This window comes from Panthera onca, chromosome E1, assembly GCF_046562875.1.
Source record: "Panthera onca isolate mPanOnc1 chromosome E1, mPanOnc1 haplotype 2, whole genome shotgun sequence".
Lineage (NCBI taxonomy): Eukaryota > Metazoa > Chordata > Mammalia > Carnivora > Felidae > Panthera > Panthera onca.
In genome coordinates this window covers 51,091,160-51,108,310 of record NC_138352.1, presented here as the reverse complement: position 1 = coordinate 51,108,310, position 17,151 = coordinate 51,091,160, and the positions used below count along the sequence as shown (strand labels likewise).

The window sequence follows — 17,151 nt, the reverse complement described above, 5'->3', positions numbered from 1 at the left end:
CAGTGAGGGCAGACATTTGTTAAAGCCTTTGTGTCACTATGTGTATATGAGTGTAGTGCTATTGATATTATATTCTTGTATTTCTTATATTAGTATTTCTTATATGAGATGTTTCTTATTGTGAGTTTCAGTAAGAAACAATTGAAAGTCACTGCTCTAAGTGACCACAAAGCCAATCGTACCCTACGTTTACCTGTGTTTACTCTCCATAATTGGTAAGACTTTCAAGCTTCTCAGCTGACCCTTTGTCATCTGGACTCTCATACCCATGTGGATCTGTACATTTCCCAATCTGACCCAATACATCACCCATCCTGACTTCTCAGACCTTTCCACTCTGCCCTTGGGAACTCATGGTTTGGTCATTAGCAAAATTTCCAGTATTCTCTAACCCTCTTGGGACATGTCCTTCTTCTTCTTGCTGTATCTGAAAACTGACCCTTCCCTGAGGCCACTGATTCCCCTATAGCCTCTCATGTGGTGGTTGTTTTTTCCCCTCACTTCCCACCCCCCATTGGAGGTGGGCCTAGGTGTCCTTTCTGTTCCTTTTCACCACTTTCAGATCACTCTTCCTTCCTCATTCCTAAATAAGCCAGCCCTTCAGACTGTACTACCCAGTACCCTTTCTTGTTGCAGTCATCTTCAGTTCTTATGGTTAAACTCATTCACTGAAAATCAAAGAACCTGGTTTTGTGACTTTTTTTTCCATTGCTAGTCCTGCCATCATTCTTGGTATTTTCAAAATCCACATGGATGATTCATCCATCTTCCTGGTCCCCCTGTTCCTTGACCTTCTCACCTCTATTAATTTTTTTCTTCACCACACTCAGCCACAATCCCCATGGTCATATGTTAGACCCACATTGTCCAACACTGTAGCTGCTAGCCACAGGTTATTATTTAATTTGAATTCAATGAAATGACATTTAAAAATTAGCCCCTCAGTAGAACTAGCCACATTTCAAGTGTCCAATAGCCATTTGTGGCAAGTGGCTACCATATTGGACTATGCAGATACAGAACATTTCCATCATTGCAAAAAGTCTATGGAATAGCACTACACTAAAAACTTGGCATGATAATAACCAGTTTCAAGAATTATGTTTCCAGACCACCATCTTATGTAGCTCACTCCCTCAAGTACCCGACTCTGATAATTCTTTGACTCTGCCAGGACCTTCAATCTACTGACCTCAGCACTTTTCACTGTCCATTAATTTCCTTGACATATCCTCAGTTTCTACCTTACCCAACTTCAGTTTCATGGTCCATCATTTCAACCCCTGGGATAAGTCCTCAACTTTCTTGCTCCCATTTCCCTCTGTCCTACTCAACCAGAAAAACACCACCCCAAGTGAAATCTCTCTTCAAACACCATAGCTACACCCAAGGAGTGGAATGCAGCCTAACAGACATTGGAACTGTACCGATTCTTACTTAAATTTCGGGGCCATGAGTCTCACATTGGCTCTCAGTGAACCCTACTATATGTCACAAGTCAATTCACAAATTTTAGGTTAATTAGAGGTCTGAATCTCAGCCTTGGTGGGAGGGCACGTTTTCTTAGCACTAGGGGCAGTAGCTACTCTTTACATTTTATATTTCTATCTTCTTTAGAGTTCTCTTTGAACTCTTCTAGCAATTAACCACTTTTTACTAGTTAATAATGATTAATATTAATTTTTCTCGATCCTAATTATGATGTCATTTCTGTCTCCTGACTGTATCTTGACTGATACAGTGGTGTTGACACCAGGTAAGGTCAATAGACCAATAGAAGAGAATAGAGGGTGCCCATGTGGACCCAGGCCATTTGTGGACACTTAGTTTATGAGAAATTTGACCCTGCAGAGCAGTGGTGAGAAAATGGTCTTTTCTATAAATGGAGCTGCTCTCTGACCACACCTCCTACTACGCATCTGGCCTCTTTGTTGCTTGTTGGACACAGAGCTTCTGTGTTGCTATCCCTTTCCTTAGAATGTTCTTCCCTGGATATCTGCATGCTTCACCCTAGGCTCAAATCTCAGTCCCTCAGAAGGACTTTTCCTCTGAAAATTGGGAAATCCAAAATATCATTTCTAGCTACTCTTTAGTTTCTCACTTCATTCTATATTTCTTAACAGTTCTTGGCTAACTTTAAATATTTGTTTGTTTATTGGTGGTCTTGCTCTTAAAAGGTAAGATCCATCAGGAAATAACATTTTTTTCTTTCCTTCCTCTTTGTTCTTTTACTGCTGTATGCCTAGAATTTTGAACAGAGTTTGCAATAAATATTGGTCGAATGAACAAACAAATGAATGAATGAATCATACTGACACTGGGCCATGTGGGCCCTGGGGTTTATTTGAGTTACATGCACATATTCTCTAAACTGATGTTTTAGCCTCACTTGGGAAAACTCTGCTGCTTCCTGGCATCAGGCTCCTTCTCTAAGACTACCTGTCTTAAAGATTGACTGCCATTCTACTGAAGATTTTAAAACTGATGTTGAGAATGCAAATCAGATCATTTCACTTCCATGCTTAAACCCTCAAATGACTTCCTCTTGCATGTGGAGTAAAATTCAAACTCCCTTTCCTGGCCTACTGGTCTGGACACTATCTGTTCTCTTTGTACTTTTCTGGCCTCCTCTTTTACATTCGTTTCAGCTCTTTCTCCTACAGCCATACTTGGTTTCCTTCCATTCTTTGAACAACATGCTGGCCCATTCCTTAAGACTTTTAAACTTGGATTTCCCTCTGTTTAGAACACTGTCTTCAGATTTTCATTTGGGAATCTATTGTTGTTCAGTGCAGATTTCACCTTGCCAGAGAGGTCTTTTTTTTTCTTTTCTTTATTTTTCCCCAAATTTTTATTTAAATTCTAGTTAATCAACATTACAGTATATTGGTTTCAGGGATTGAATTCAGTGGTTCATCACTTATATACAACACCCAGTGCTCATCCTAACAAGTGCCCTTCTTAATACCCAACACTCATCTAGCCCATCCCCTGCCCACCTCTCTTCATCAATTTGTTTTCTGTCTTTGAGTCTCTTATGGTTTGTTTCCCTCTCAGAAAGGTCTTTCTTTATCTTCTCCTCACCAGCCTGTTTTATTTTCCATGCAGCACTTGTCACATCCTAAAAATTGCCATTTGTGTGTTTAATTGTTTACTCTATCTCCCTTCTTCGTCAGAATCTTGCTTTATTTTATTTACTATTATATTCCTGGTGTCTAGACAAACAGGACTGATACTTAATAGGTGCTCAATAAATATTTGCCAAATAAATGAATGTTTCATCAGTAATGTCATCTAACGGGTGAAATGCTAGCCTGAGGCAGGGACATTGATCCTCTTAGAAATAATGTGAGCACTTTGGGGAACTTGCTGTTTGTACTAACTTATAGTAAATGGACTTTCACATTCACCCACGCTTTTCTACAAAAGCCTTTCCTTATTAAGAAAGAGGACACTTTAATTTCTAGCTTTTGCTTATAAGTAAGGCACATACTCTTTCTTTGAAGGCTGTTTTACTATGATCTGTCCTTATTAAAACATTGCCTCTCTTTTATGATTGAAGGTGGGTTGATATCTGCAGCTCATCTCCCAGGTCTTTTTACTTGGCTTCTGGTTTATCAGCTTCAGGCAGTGTTTGTTGCTGTTTAAGAAGAAAAATATTAATCTTCTTTATTTATTTTATGTATTATTTATGCCCCACCTGCTCTCAAGCTGATTTGAGGCAGCTAACTTCTCTTAATTACTTTCTACCCTGCCCTTTGAAGCTTTCAGACCTGGTGAGGTTTCCCAGTGGTGCCACTGGGTCTTTGATTCCTTTTTGAAGAATACGACGTTGGGTGGTTGGATTGGATGATCTCTAGGCTCTTTTATAGTTGTGACAGTTTGAACCACTCTTCACAAAGTAGAGGCAGTTAATGACCACTCATCTGGGGACCACTCCATACACACACACCCACTTCTTCCTGGGTAAATGTCTTCAACACTTCTAGCTGCACTTCTGAAGAAGACTAAGTTTAAAACATGCTATGTATAGATTTCCTTTTTTTTTCATTAAAATGTGAGCTTTTAAGTTGTTACATATAAAACATCTAATACCACTTGCTGAGTACCTACTATGTACCAGGCACTGTTAGTTACTTTATATAAGCTACTTCAATTAATGTCTATAAAATTTCTATATGGTAGATATTAATACCCCTATTTTCCAGAAGAGAAAAACTGAGGATCAGAATAATAACTTACACAAGATGAAACAACTAATAAGGGACAGTACTGGATTGGAACTCTGGTCTCTCTAGTCCCTCAATCAGATAGATACTCTGAGGCTGGCCTCTCTAGAAGTATATATTCCTATGAGGAATCATAAAGGGAGAGAAATTCAACCCAGATGTTGGGTTAGGGATGACTATAGGAAACTGAAATAGCTGTGGAGAGAAAAACTGCCTTCTCTGCCCTGAGTCACACCTGAAGATGTATATCGGACACAACCATATGGCAACAGTAGGCAACCAAATGGACAGTTGGAGGAGGTCACATCTGACCAGGGTCTGAAAGGCTTCATAAGACTTAGCTCAGTCAACAGGGTGGAAGTTGAGGTGAAGAATTGGCTTTCCAGGCAGAAGAAACAGCATAGATGAATGCCTGAAGACATGATGCACTTGAAAACTGTGTAGTTGGGTGAGACCAGAGCATAGGGTCTGTCTGCAGGTTGGAGAAAGGCCTGGAAATGAGGCTGGGAAGGTCAAGAGAGGCCAGAGCATGAAGAGCCTTTGTGTTTTGCTAAGTAGTTTGGAATGAGTCCTGTAGGTGATGAAGGATCACTGAAGAATTAAAGGGGAGTGACATGATCTGGCTTTATTTCAGAAAGCTTTCTCTCCCTGTATATTGTCTCTAACTCTTCTGACATGACTAGTATCACTGGCCAGATATGCGGGGAGTACCCTTTGGGAGAACACTTTGTCTCTTTGGCGGGCCAGGATTCTCACTGTGCTTAGCCAGAGCCTGTGTATGAAAGGTGATACATCAAGGACAGATAATGTCAGAGCCTGAATGGGGTTCTGTGGGTGGAGGGCCCCACCACTCAGTCTTGAAAGGTATTTTTCTACTGCACTTGAGATTAGAGGGAAAGCTGCCTTTGCCTCAAATGTCAAGACATTCTGTGGGTGAATTTTCTGCTGGAGGTAAATCAATGCCAATTTTGATTCATGCAATCAAACAGCTTTAGGGGTGAAAGAGAAGTGAGTGGAGGGATGGGGAGAAGACCTGGAGGTGAAGGCTTTGTCTGTAGCTCCATGCTGGAGAGGATTCTAACACCAAACACTTTGGGGGTAGTGTTTTTCCAATGCGAGTGTAACTCACACTTGCAAACTGCCTGTCGTTGGGACAATGTTATACAAACACGTGGCCTAAGGTACTTTGTATGGTGGTCTTCGGTGATTAGATGCTAGAAGGAATATAGTCAAAAATGCTTCAAATGAAACCTTTCGAGTTGGGAATGTTTAAAAATTATTTTAGGGGTGCCTGGGTGGCTCAGTTGGTTAAGTGTCTGACTTCGGCTCAGGTCATGATCTCACGGTTTGTGAGTTTGAGCCCCATGTCAGGCTCTGTGCTGACAGCTCAGAGCCTGGAGCCTGCTTTGGATTCTGTGTCTCCCTCTCTCTCTGCCCCTCCCCTGCTCATGCTCTCTCTCACTTTCCCAAAAATAAATAGAACATTAAAAAAATTATTTTAGATTTATTTTTTTAAGTTTATTCATTTTGAGAGAGAGAGAGAGAGCATGCACGCAAACAGGGGAGATGCAGAGAGGGGGGAGAGAGAGAAAGCATGTGCGCACACATGATCAGGGGAGGGGAAGGAAGAGAGAATCCCAAACAGGCTCCGTGTGGTCAGCATGGAGCCCTATGTGGGGAGGTGAAATCAAGAGGGTGACTTGGCTGGTTAAGCGTCAGACTCTTGATTTTGGCTCAGGTCATGATCTCATGGTTCATGGGTTTGAACCCCATGTTGGGCTCTCCGCTGTCAGTACAGAGAAGGCTCCAGATTTTCTCTCTCCCTCTCTCTCTGCCCCTCCTGCTCTCTCATGTGCTCTCTCTCAAAAATACATAAACCTTAAAAAAAAAAAAAAGAATCCTAGCTCGAAAACTTGTGTGTTCTTGGCCAAGTCACATCCTTTCTCTAAGCTTTAGTCTCTCATCTTTGAAATGGGATCAACACTACTTATCTCATAGGGTTGTTCTAAGGATAGAATCAGAGCGATTGTGAAGTGCTCAATATTATATTTGGCATGTAATAAGCACCCAATAAAAGGCAGTTGTGATCATTGTTGGGGTTCTTGAGACAGGTTTCCCAGCCCCAGTCCTGCTTCATCCTGATCTGCTATCCACACCTCTCCTGACTCTGGCCATCTCCTTACTGCTGACCCTAGTCCTTCTCTCCATCCTCACCTCTAATAAATACTTCCAGCCCTGTAGACAACTTGCTCGAGCAGAGTGCTCAACTCTTGAGCCTTTAATTTTGATACTTTAATTTTAGTTCAGCCTTCTACTCTGATATTAGCACTTGCAGGTGTCCTGGTAATGACCCTCCCTGCCTCCATTATTTCCCACCTACCTCCTGCTCTGGCAGGTCCTGAGACCTCCTTCCATGTAGAGTGCCTGTGGTGGGCAGAATAATGTCCTCCTGTTCTGTTCTGATTTCCACAACCTGTGAATATGTTATGGTGTACGGTGAGGGGGAGTTACATTTGCAGATGGAATTAGGGATACCAATCAGCTGCTCCTGGATGGGGAGATGGTCCTGGATTGTCTGGGTGAGCCAATGTAATCACAAGTGTCCATATATGGGAAAGAGGCAGGCAGGAGATTCAGATCAGAGGGAGGTGTGTGAGAGAGATTCAAATGGCCATTGTTGTTGGTGATGAAGGTGGAAAGGACTGTGATCCAAGGAATAGGGGCAGTCTCTAGAAGCCAGAAAGACAAAAGAACAGATCTTCCCCTAGAGCCTCCAGAAGAAAACACAGTGCTGTCTCGATTTTAGCAGAACAAGACCATCTTCAGACTTCTGACCTCCAGAACTGTGAGGTTAATAAATCTGCATTGTGTCAAGCCACTAATCTGGTGGTAGTTTTTCACAGAAGCAATAGGAAATGAATGCTCTCTCTTTTCAGGTGAGCTGTGTGCTTTCCAGTGGCTTGGTCCAGTCATTTTTTTTCTCTCTCTTTTTCTACAGGATGCATGCTTTATTATTTTTCATATGTAATTTATTTATTTATTTATTTATTTATTTATTTATTTTTTAATATACATCCAAGTTAGTTAGCATATATTCGTTAGTTAGCAATGATTTCAGGAGTAGAATACAGTGATTCACCCCCTACATATTACACCCAGTACTCATCCCAACAAGTGTCTTCCTTAATGCCCCTTGCCCATTTAGCCCATCCCCTCCACTGACAACCCCTCTAGAAACCCTCATTTTGTTCTCTGTATTTAAGAGTCTCTTATGTTTTGTCCCCCTCTCTGTTTTTATATTATTTTTGCTTCCTTTCTCTTATGCTCATCTGTTTTGTATCTTAAATTTGACATATGAATGAAGTCATATGATATTTGTCTTTCTCTAATTTCACTCAGCATAATACATTCTAGTTCCATCCATGCTGTTGCAAATGGTGAGATTTCATTCTTTTTGATTGCTGAGTAATACTCCATTGTGTGTGTGTGTGTGTGTGTGTGTGTGTGTGTGTGTGTTTGTACCACATATTCTTTATCCATTCATCTGTTGATGGACATTTGGCTATTGTTGATAGTGCTGCTATAAACATTGGGGTGCATGTGCCCCTTTGAAACAGCACACCTGTATACTTGGGATAAATACCTAGTAGTGCAATTGTGGGGTTGTAGGGTAGTTCTATTTTTAACTTTTTGAGGAACCTCCATACTGTTTTCCAGAGTGGTTGCACCAGTTTGCATTCTTACCAAAAATGCAAAAGGGTTCCTCTTCCTCCACATCCTTGCCAGTATCTGTCATTGCCTGAGATATTAATTTTAGCTATTCTGACTAGTGTGGAATGGTATCTCATTGTGGTTTTGATTTGTATTTCCCTGATGATGACTGATGTTGAGCGCTTTTTCATGTGTCGGTTTGCCATCTGGATGTCTTCTTTGGAGAAGTGTCTATACATGTCTTTTGCCCATTTCTTCACTGAATTATTTGTTTTTTGGGTGTTGAGTTTGATAAGTTCTTTATAGATTTTGGATACTAGCCAAAATCTGATCTGTCATTATCTGATATGTCATTTGCAAGTATCTTCTTCCATTTCATTGGTTGCCTTTTAGTTTTGCTGATTGTTTCCTTTGCTGTGCAGAAGCTTTTTTATCTTGATAAGGTCTCAATAGTTCACTTTTGTTTTTGTTTCCCTTGCCTCTGGAGAGGTGTTGAGTAAGAAGTTGCTGTGGCCGAAGTCAAAGAGGTTTTTGCCTGCTTTCTCCTCAAGGATTTTGATTGTTTTTTGTCTTACATTCAGGTCTTTTATCCATTTGAGTTTATTTTTGTGTATGGTCTAAGAAAGTGGTTCAGGTTCATTCTTCCACGTGTTGCTGTCCAGTTTTCCCAACACCATTTGCTGAAGGGACTGTCTTTATTCCATTGGGTATTCTTTCCTGCTTTGTCAAAGATTAGTTGGCAGTACATTTGTGGGTCCATTTCTGGGTTCTCTATTCTGTTCTGTTGATCTGAGTGTCTGTTCTTGTGTCAGTACAATAGATTACAACTTTGTAGTACATCTTGAAGTCTGGAATTATGATGCCTCCAACTTTGGTTTTCTTCTTCAGGATTGCTTTGGCTCTTTCAGGGTCTATTCTGGTTCCATACAAATTTTAGGATTGTTTGTTCTAGCTCTGTGAAGAATGCTGGTGTTATTTTTATAGGTATTTCATTGAATATGTAGATTGTTTTGGGTAGTATTGACATTTTAACAATATTTTTTCTTCCATGGCTTGGTCCAATCTTAAAGACAGGAAGATGAGGTAATATGGATTTCCAAGAAGACATGGTACACAGGCAATTTATTGCAAATAATATCAGTCCAGTGATCACCCCAGTTATCCACCACCATTTTGATGTGGAGAGAAAGAAAACCTTTTATTCTTATGATTTGTCACTAAATACCACATTTCAGTATTTAGTATTAAGTACCATACCATAATCTTCCATATATTCTCTTCTGCCTTTCAATTTTAACGTCAAATATTACATTTTTGTGTGACAATTTTTTTCAAATGATTAAAAAAATTCTCATGGTATAGAAGCATACAATATATTTTAAAAGTGTTATTTATTTACGTAATCTCTACACCCAATGTGGGGCTCAAACTTATGATCAAGAGTCACATGCCCTTCCAACTGAGCCAGCCGGGCACTCTGGAAACATAGAATATCAATAGGGGTTTTACAACTTTTTATCTCTTTAAAGAATGGGTGTCTTTTATCAGATGAAATGTTAGGTGACCGGATAATTATAAAACAGATTATGGCAAATTGTTCAAGTAGAGATGCGTTCCCAATGGGGAGAAGATGGCATCCCTAATATCCAGCCTCATCCTCTGTGGCTCCTGAAGCTTCTCACTGGAGCCTCAGAGAAAACATAGTTCTAGATTGGAGCTTTCCATTTGACAGATGGGAAAACTACGGCCCAGAAGGGGACCATAGTCAGCTCAAGGACACATACATGGCCAGTTACCACCAGAAGGACACTCACACCTGGGCTTCTGGACTTGGCTTTCAGATGGAGTTTTTTTCCACTTTGCTACATTAGCCTAAATCCAAATTTTTGTTTTGTTTAATTCCCCCTGCCCACCCACCCCCTCACTGATAAGGTGAGAGATACAGGTGTTCTCTGCTGGGTGGGTGGAAGAATGTTTTCAACCAGAAAGTTCAGGTTCAAATGTGTATCTCATGTTGTCATCCTGTCTCAAACATGTGCCAGCTGCTAAAATAATTCCTTCATTCGGCTCCAATCATTCTTAGGTGAGGATACTGGGACTCAGAAGGATTAAGTGATACACCTTCTCTCCATTTTCAGCTCAGCTTTCAATCAGCAAATGTCTCTTCCTATTCGAAGACATGAAAGCCCTTTTATTGTCTCAGTGTGGGGACACCTGAAAGAGAGAGAAAACATGGAGATTTCTCACGGATAGAAACGCGGCCGACCACATTTTGTGCATGTTGGCTTACGTTAGAAGAAAGGCATGCCTTTCCTAGAAATCGATTAAAAATGACTGAATCCTTCAAGACTTCTCTTGGATCAGGTGGGGTTAGTGATTAGGGCGTACAGTAAGAAGCCAACTTGGAAAAGATGGGGAAGATCTCCAAAACCCGAAGGAAGGAGGATCTACCCCAGGGCAGCACTGAGAGTTATCACCAGCCCTTCCTGAGAAGGAAGCACGAGCTGGTAACAAGTTCACAGCTTCTTCCTGTTCACTCACTACATGCCTACTGAGGAAGTAGTTCTCCCTTCAGAGGGATGCTCCGGTCATTCTTCACAAATCCACCCCGGCTGCTGCTGTGTGTGAGTACTTATCTGGTACACCCTTGTTGCGATTGGCATACCTGTCACTGGCTATTCTGAATAGTCACCCTGATTGAAATACCAGGATCAGTCAGGATTCTGGTCCCTATGGCGAGCCAAGCGAGGTAAGCAAGATCGCTTGTAGAATCTTTCACTAAGTGATTGGGAACCGGGTGCTGTAGCAAGCGTTGGAGCCAGAATCCAAAACCCTTCCTGTGTGGCTCCTGCGGCCCCACGCTCTTCAGCACAGTGTGCCGTGTTTCAAGTGATGAAAAGCATTTTTCAATTTGATGGGTTTCATCTGCATTTTATTAGTGTATTTCTGGAAAAAATACCATTTGTACATCATTTTGCTTGCAGACTTGTCTTTATTATTCCTCTCCCCGCCTCACGTGGTGGGCCGAGGATTTGATTTTCTCTAGGCTTTTGTCACATTTCTCATCCTCTCTCAGAGCAATTTACCCTCCGTGACAGTCCATCCGTTTCCCCTGCCCCCACTTACGAATACTTTGCCTTTTCCAATTTTCCTTATTTCCTTTCAGTATCACCCACGTAGCGTGCCCTGACCTTTTCTGACTCTTCGGCTGTGCCGTTGTTCCTTCCGCACGTGGTGTGATTGGTTGGAATCCCACAGATGCCCTGACGGTATTTCTTTCATAACTTGCCCTCTCCCTCTCTCTTAACTGTCTCAGTGACCTTTAGTTGTATTTTAGCGGTTTGTGTTTTTCTCTTATTAAAAAAAAAAGAAAGAAAACTACAAACATTAAATGCACATTGTCTGCGTGTTAGCATTTGAGAAGGGATCTGGCTGTGTGTGTATCTCCCTTCTTGCACCTGCTGGAGCTGGAGGCAGCCACCACGTGGACCTGTGACCTTCAGGAACCACCTCTGAAGCTCGTGGGGGTTTTTAGATGGGCAGATGGTCATTGTTGATGAGTGTCACCAAGGGGGGGGGGGGAAGTATGCTTATTCTTGTATATCAGGGGTCAGCAAACTTTTTCTGTAAAGAACTGCATAGTAAAATGTTCCTCTTCTCAAGTCATTTGGTTTTTGTGGCAACTACCCAACTCTGCTGTTGTGCAAAAGGGACCAAAGATGACACCTAAAGGAATAGGCAGGGCTGTGTTCCAATTATTAACAGAAACAGGCAGTGGGCCAGGTTTGGCTCAGAAACCTTAGTTTGTTGACGTTTGTTTTAGAGTAATTTTACCTTCTAGCTTCTTACCTTTCCTTGTATATTTGTGCATTTGTTGTTTGCTGGACTATGTCTTTTCAGACATAGGTTAGCAGTCTATCCTGGGATACTCTCAGAGGTCACCTTGTGAGGGAGAGAGGCAGGGGGAGAGGGAGTCTGGTGCAAGGAGATATCATGTGCTGTGTTTGGGCACTGACAGAGAGGGACCCTCATCCATGCTGGAGGAAGCTGGCCTCCTTTTTATATTGGAGGTAACCTGAGTTGGGAGATGGAAAATTTAGTTTTGACTCAGGATATTTTCTTCAGGAGCTGGATATTTTAGATAAGTCACTTCATGTCTTTGGATTTCAATGTTCTTATCTGCAAAATGGGATTATTATTATTGCCATGATCCTTATTGTTATTAAATTTATTAAGATTTTATTTTATATCTCTGATAATCAGTTGCTGACTGGCACAAGAATTTTTAACTTAAGGGAGTTTTTGTCTTCTCATATCTTGAGGATGATGTAGTATATACATTATAATGAAGTCTTCATGTAAGAGAAAATCCAAAAGTAGGGATTATGATACAGGTGTTTATTTTTCTCTCAACCAGTTATCTAGGGCTAATATGGTAGCTTGAGGATGTGAATTGGGACTTGGATCCTGCTATCTTTCTGTCCCACTACTCTCAGTATATGGATTTCATCCTCAAGTTTGCTTCATGGTGTCATTAAGGCCACTGTAGTTCCAGCCATCACACTCACATCCCAAGCATCAGATCAGAGGAAGGGGCAAAAGCAAAAAGGAAGTCTTTTAGGTAACTTCCCTGGAAACTCCACAAAATTAATTCTGTTTATGTGCCAGCAGCCACTCTCATCCTCCAGGAAATGCAGTGTTTTAGTTTGGCACATTGCTTCTCTGTAATATGTAGGACAAAAGGGAAGAATGGATATTAGGAAGGCAGTTTCTGCCACATGTAGATTTAGATAATGGCCCACGGTGAGTAGATAGATGCCCCAAACCACATCTGTGACACAGCATTTCTATCTCATCTTTGACATTTTTTCCAACAAGAAAATAGGTGAGTTTATATAATGGGCAGTGCAATCATATTATGATACATTTCATTAGGGAGGAATTTTATAAGTCAACATGTTCCCCTTAGTGTTTCTTATTATAGACACCAGAATCTTAACTGATCCTGGTATGCATATCAGGCCTGCTATTAAAAAACTAACCATGGGTCTGTCGTAGCCCTGACCATTTAAAACAGATGCCAGCCAGCAAGACACGTAGGTCTATACCTGTTGCTCTAAAGTAACACATGGGAAAGATTTGTGAAAGATGATTGAAACCTCATTCTGGAATAAAAATTATTTGCCATGCACACTCGATAGAAATGAACCCGAAAGATACGTAAATGATGCTACCAGTCTAGAGCCCCTCCTTAGGAGAGGGTTAGTAGTAACTCTCAGTGCTGGCGTAGGATGGTTCTTCTTCCCTTAGGTTTTAGGGATCATCCGTGTTTCCCAGATTGACTTCTTGCAAGAGGCTCTAATAATTAATCCCACCTGCTCAGAGAAATCTTTAAGGAGTTGGTCATTTTTCACTGACTTGCAAGGAAAGCAACGCTTTTCTGTAATATAAACCAACAAGTGCAAAATGTGGACTGTCTGTGTCCCTATCAATGGGAAATCTTCCTATTTTTCTAACTGACTCTTTTTCTCCAGAGTGCTCAGGTCGGTGACAATGGTCCCTAAACTGTGCCAAAGGAAGAGGGTCTTCATCGCCTGGAATGGAAGGGGACACGTGCTGCTGGAGTTCTGAACTAGAAGTGGATTCCCCCATTGTGCTGCACGCATAGGATGAGAATAAATAGACACATAAAATAAATCGAGTGCGGCACTTCCTGTGCACTTCCACTAGACAGTCCCACTCTCCACCTGCTCCCAGCAGGGGCAGGTGTGCAACAGCTGTCTAAGTGCACACAGAATTGGGTGGGGGGCTTCCCTGAATTGGACAGGACAGCCCCCCAATAATGTATCTACAGGAGCAGTGCTTTCAGCCTTCCCTAGACCACCAAAGTAAATCCTGTACTTTCCTGCTCAATTCTCGATTTATTTATTTATTTATTTTTCCTGATTAGAGAGTCAGGAAAGCAGAGTTTGGGGCTGGGGAAGAAGGGAGAGAGAGAGAGAGAGAGAGAGAGAGAGAGAGAGAGAGAAAATCAGTGCCGGGCCAAGCATGGCTAAGAGGGGAAAGAAAGAGTTTTTGTTTTTGTTTTTGTTTTTTAAAGTCAACCGGGGCTACATTTGGATTCCATTCATGCTTTTTGAGAAATGCAGGTTTTTGGGCTTTTTTAAAATTACATTTAGTTGTTGGATTGTCCTTTTGGGTCATGATACTCTCCATACATAAACTATGAAGAGCCCGTACAATAAAGGTTATATCTTAATAAAAAAGTAAACCTATTTCTTATTAAAAAAGCAATACATATCTTTTATAGAAATTGATGGAATTGGGGGGTGGGGTGACTGCCAGATCTTTAAGAAGTTGCTATTTGCTATTGTAGTTTCCTTGTTTTGGTGGACAAGGAAGTGGATTTGAAGCAGATCTTTTTTCAAGGAAGAGTTACTCAGGTGGCTTTGAAGAGTATACAAATGGAAGTCTTAATGGCTACTTTTCATCCTTGGGAAAGGGTATGAGATTACTTTTGTCACCTAAGGGGCAGCTCCCTGCGGATACCCTTTGATATGCTTGGTTGGTGCTTTAGAAAAGGTGGATCCATTTGCAAAGGGGCGAAGGAGCCTTTGGGAAGAAAGGGGTCAAAGCTCTAGAGATTTCCTTTTTTAAAAAATTGAAATATATTTGACATATAGCCATGTGTAAGTTTCAGGTGTACAACATGTTGATTTGATACATTTATTATTTTTTAAAAATGTTTATTTTTGAGAGAGAGAGAGAGAGAGAGAGAGAATCTCAAGCAGGCTCTGCACACTCAGTGCAGAGCCTGATGCAGGGATTGAACTCAGGAACCATAAGATCATGACCTGAGCCCAAACTGAGAGTCACTTAACGGACTGAGTCACTGAGCCCCGCTGATTTGACACATTTATATACTGCAATGTGATTGCCATTATGGGCTTAGCTAACGCCCCTCTCATGTCACATAACTATCATTTCTTTTTTTTGTTGTAGGAATAATTAAAATCTAGAGTCATAGCATGTTTGATGTTTGTAATACAGTATTATTGTCTATAATCATTATAGATAATAATATTTTACATTTAATCTACAGGATTTATTTATCTACTAGTTGCAAATTTGTATCTTTAAACAATATCTCTCCTATTTACCTACCCCCAAGTCCCTGGCAAGCACCATTCTACTCTCTGTTTTTATGAATTCAGTTTTTTCTTAGTGATATCATACAGGATTTGTGTTTCCCTAAATTGCCTCACTTAGCATAATCTCCTTAAGGCCCATCCATATTCTCTCAAATGGTAGGAGACATTTTTTCTCATGGCTAATATTCCATCCCACATCTTCTTTATCCACTCATCTGTTGACAGACACTTGGGTTGTTTCTGTATCTTGGCTATTGTGATCAATGCTGCAGTGAACGTGGGAATGCAGATTATTTCTTTGAGATCCTGCTTTCAATTCCTTTGGATAAATGCCCAGAAGTGGGATTGCTGGATCACATGGTAGGCAGATTTTTAATTTTTTGAGGCGCCTCCATATTGTTTTCCATAGAGGCTGCACCAATTTGCATTCCCACCAACAGTGCATAAGGGTTCCCTTTTCTCCACATCCTCACCAGCACTCATTAGAAGGTAACAGTAGCCATTCTAACAGGTGAGATGTGAAACTAGGTGCTTCCTTTTGAGGTTCAAAGTTAGTGGACGCTTTCAGATGTGTTGCAGTGGTCCCCAGGGAGATGCAGTGATTGGAAAGAAGAGCCAGGTTTCCAAGAGGCGCTCAAGAGAGATGGGCGTCTGGATAGGGATGGAGACCAGAACAAAGAATCTGTTTGTGAATGTGAGCTACAGATCTGGATCCCTGGGCACTCACATGTGGAGTACCTTAGCTGAGATACTATGGAGGGAGGGAATGGTCCTTCCTCAAAGGATACCCTTGGCTTGAGCAAAGGTGTGAGTCAGGGAGAGGTTCAATGGGGAGGCATCAAGACGAGCAAGCCCCGATTTTAGCAGCAACAGAAGACCAGTGTTTGTCAGAGATTTCTCTCTCTCCTCACGTAGTGGCAGGGAACAGAACTGTGTAAGTCTGACCATTCCTGGACCATTCAGGAAGAGGGTCAAGCCCAGGATTGAGAAAATGGGCATTCTGCTAATGTGGGAATGTGCGAGTGATTAACTGACTTCTAAAAAAGCTCAAATAGAACTTACGTGTACCCTAACCTGGCAGGGTGGTTCATACCCAGCTACATCAGAAAATAAATTTGAGAAGAAAATTCACAAGACCTATGATAATTATTATAATACCTCAGCATATATCATCTTCTAGATTTTTCTGTCATAATTATACACATATGATGGGGCCTATTGTTTTTTAAATACCTGGTTTTCACTTAATAATATTTTATAAATAAATCTCTTATCAATGAATATCCTAGCATCAGTTGTAAAAGCTGCAAACATCCTTCTTTTAGGCAAGGTATGTTTTATATACTGAAGGTGTACTCATGCTTTTTTTTCTCTATAAAGATAATTATATTACATTACATTACATTACATTGCATTATATTACCCTGTTTAACTGTGGACCTGAGTTCAGGAAGAAGTACAGGGCAATGGGTCAGAGTAGTGGCTTTGGATTCAGGATGACCTTTGCATTATTTCTGGATCTGCCACTTACGTGCTATATGATGTTAGAGAATTCACTTAACTTCTCTTACCTTGAGTTCACCAGCAGTAAAATATTTATAATAGCCTCAACTTCACAGGGTTGTTTTGAGGATTTGATTATAGCAGGCATGTAAACTTCTAAGCACACGGCCTGACACAAAATAGTTATATAACCATGAGCAGGTGTAATTCATTCATGCATGAGTGCATTTGCTGAATAGCTATAGAGTTTCAGCCACAATGACAAATGCTCAGGCTAAGAAATTAGAATATGGACCCATCCTTACCCTCAGGAAGCTCACCAATAAATAAGAATATAGTTATAGAACAAGGAGATAAGAGCTGTGGAATTGACTAATGCTCACTGGACCAGGGGGTGCTTAGGTTTTCTGAATGGCTGTGTCACATAAAGGACACAGTTGTCATGTACTCTGAGGCATGTTGTTACTTCCTGCTTTCCCCAGGAAACAGAAGAAATCAGTGTCGGCCTCACAAGTGTGTCCGTTGTTCTCTTGTTCTGTGAAGGACCACCCCTCCTT

At 41.1% G+C, this 17,151-nt stretch overlaps 1 protein-coding gene across 7 annotated transcripts in view; it reads left to right on the top strand.

Annotated features, from left to right (window-relative positions):
• LOC132687857 (uncharacterized) overlaps positions 1-17,151 on the top strand; it is a 139,047-nt gene that overhangs the window by 91,967 nt on the left and 29,929 nt on the right. The window contains exon 6 of one of the 7 annotated variants that reach the window (XM_078437333.2): positions 10,079-10,544. The exons of the other annotated variants lie outside the window; for them this stretch is intronic. The gene's annotated coding sequence lies outside the window, so the exon portion shown is untranslated. Of the gene's footprint in view, positions 1-10,078; positions 10,545-17,151 lie in introns of those variants that run through there. 7 annotated transcript variants of the gene reach the window in all.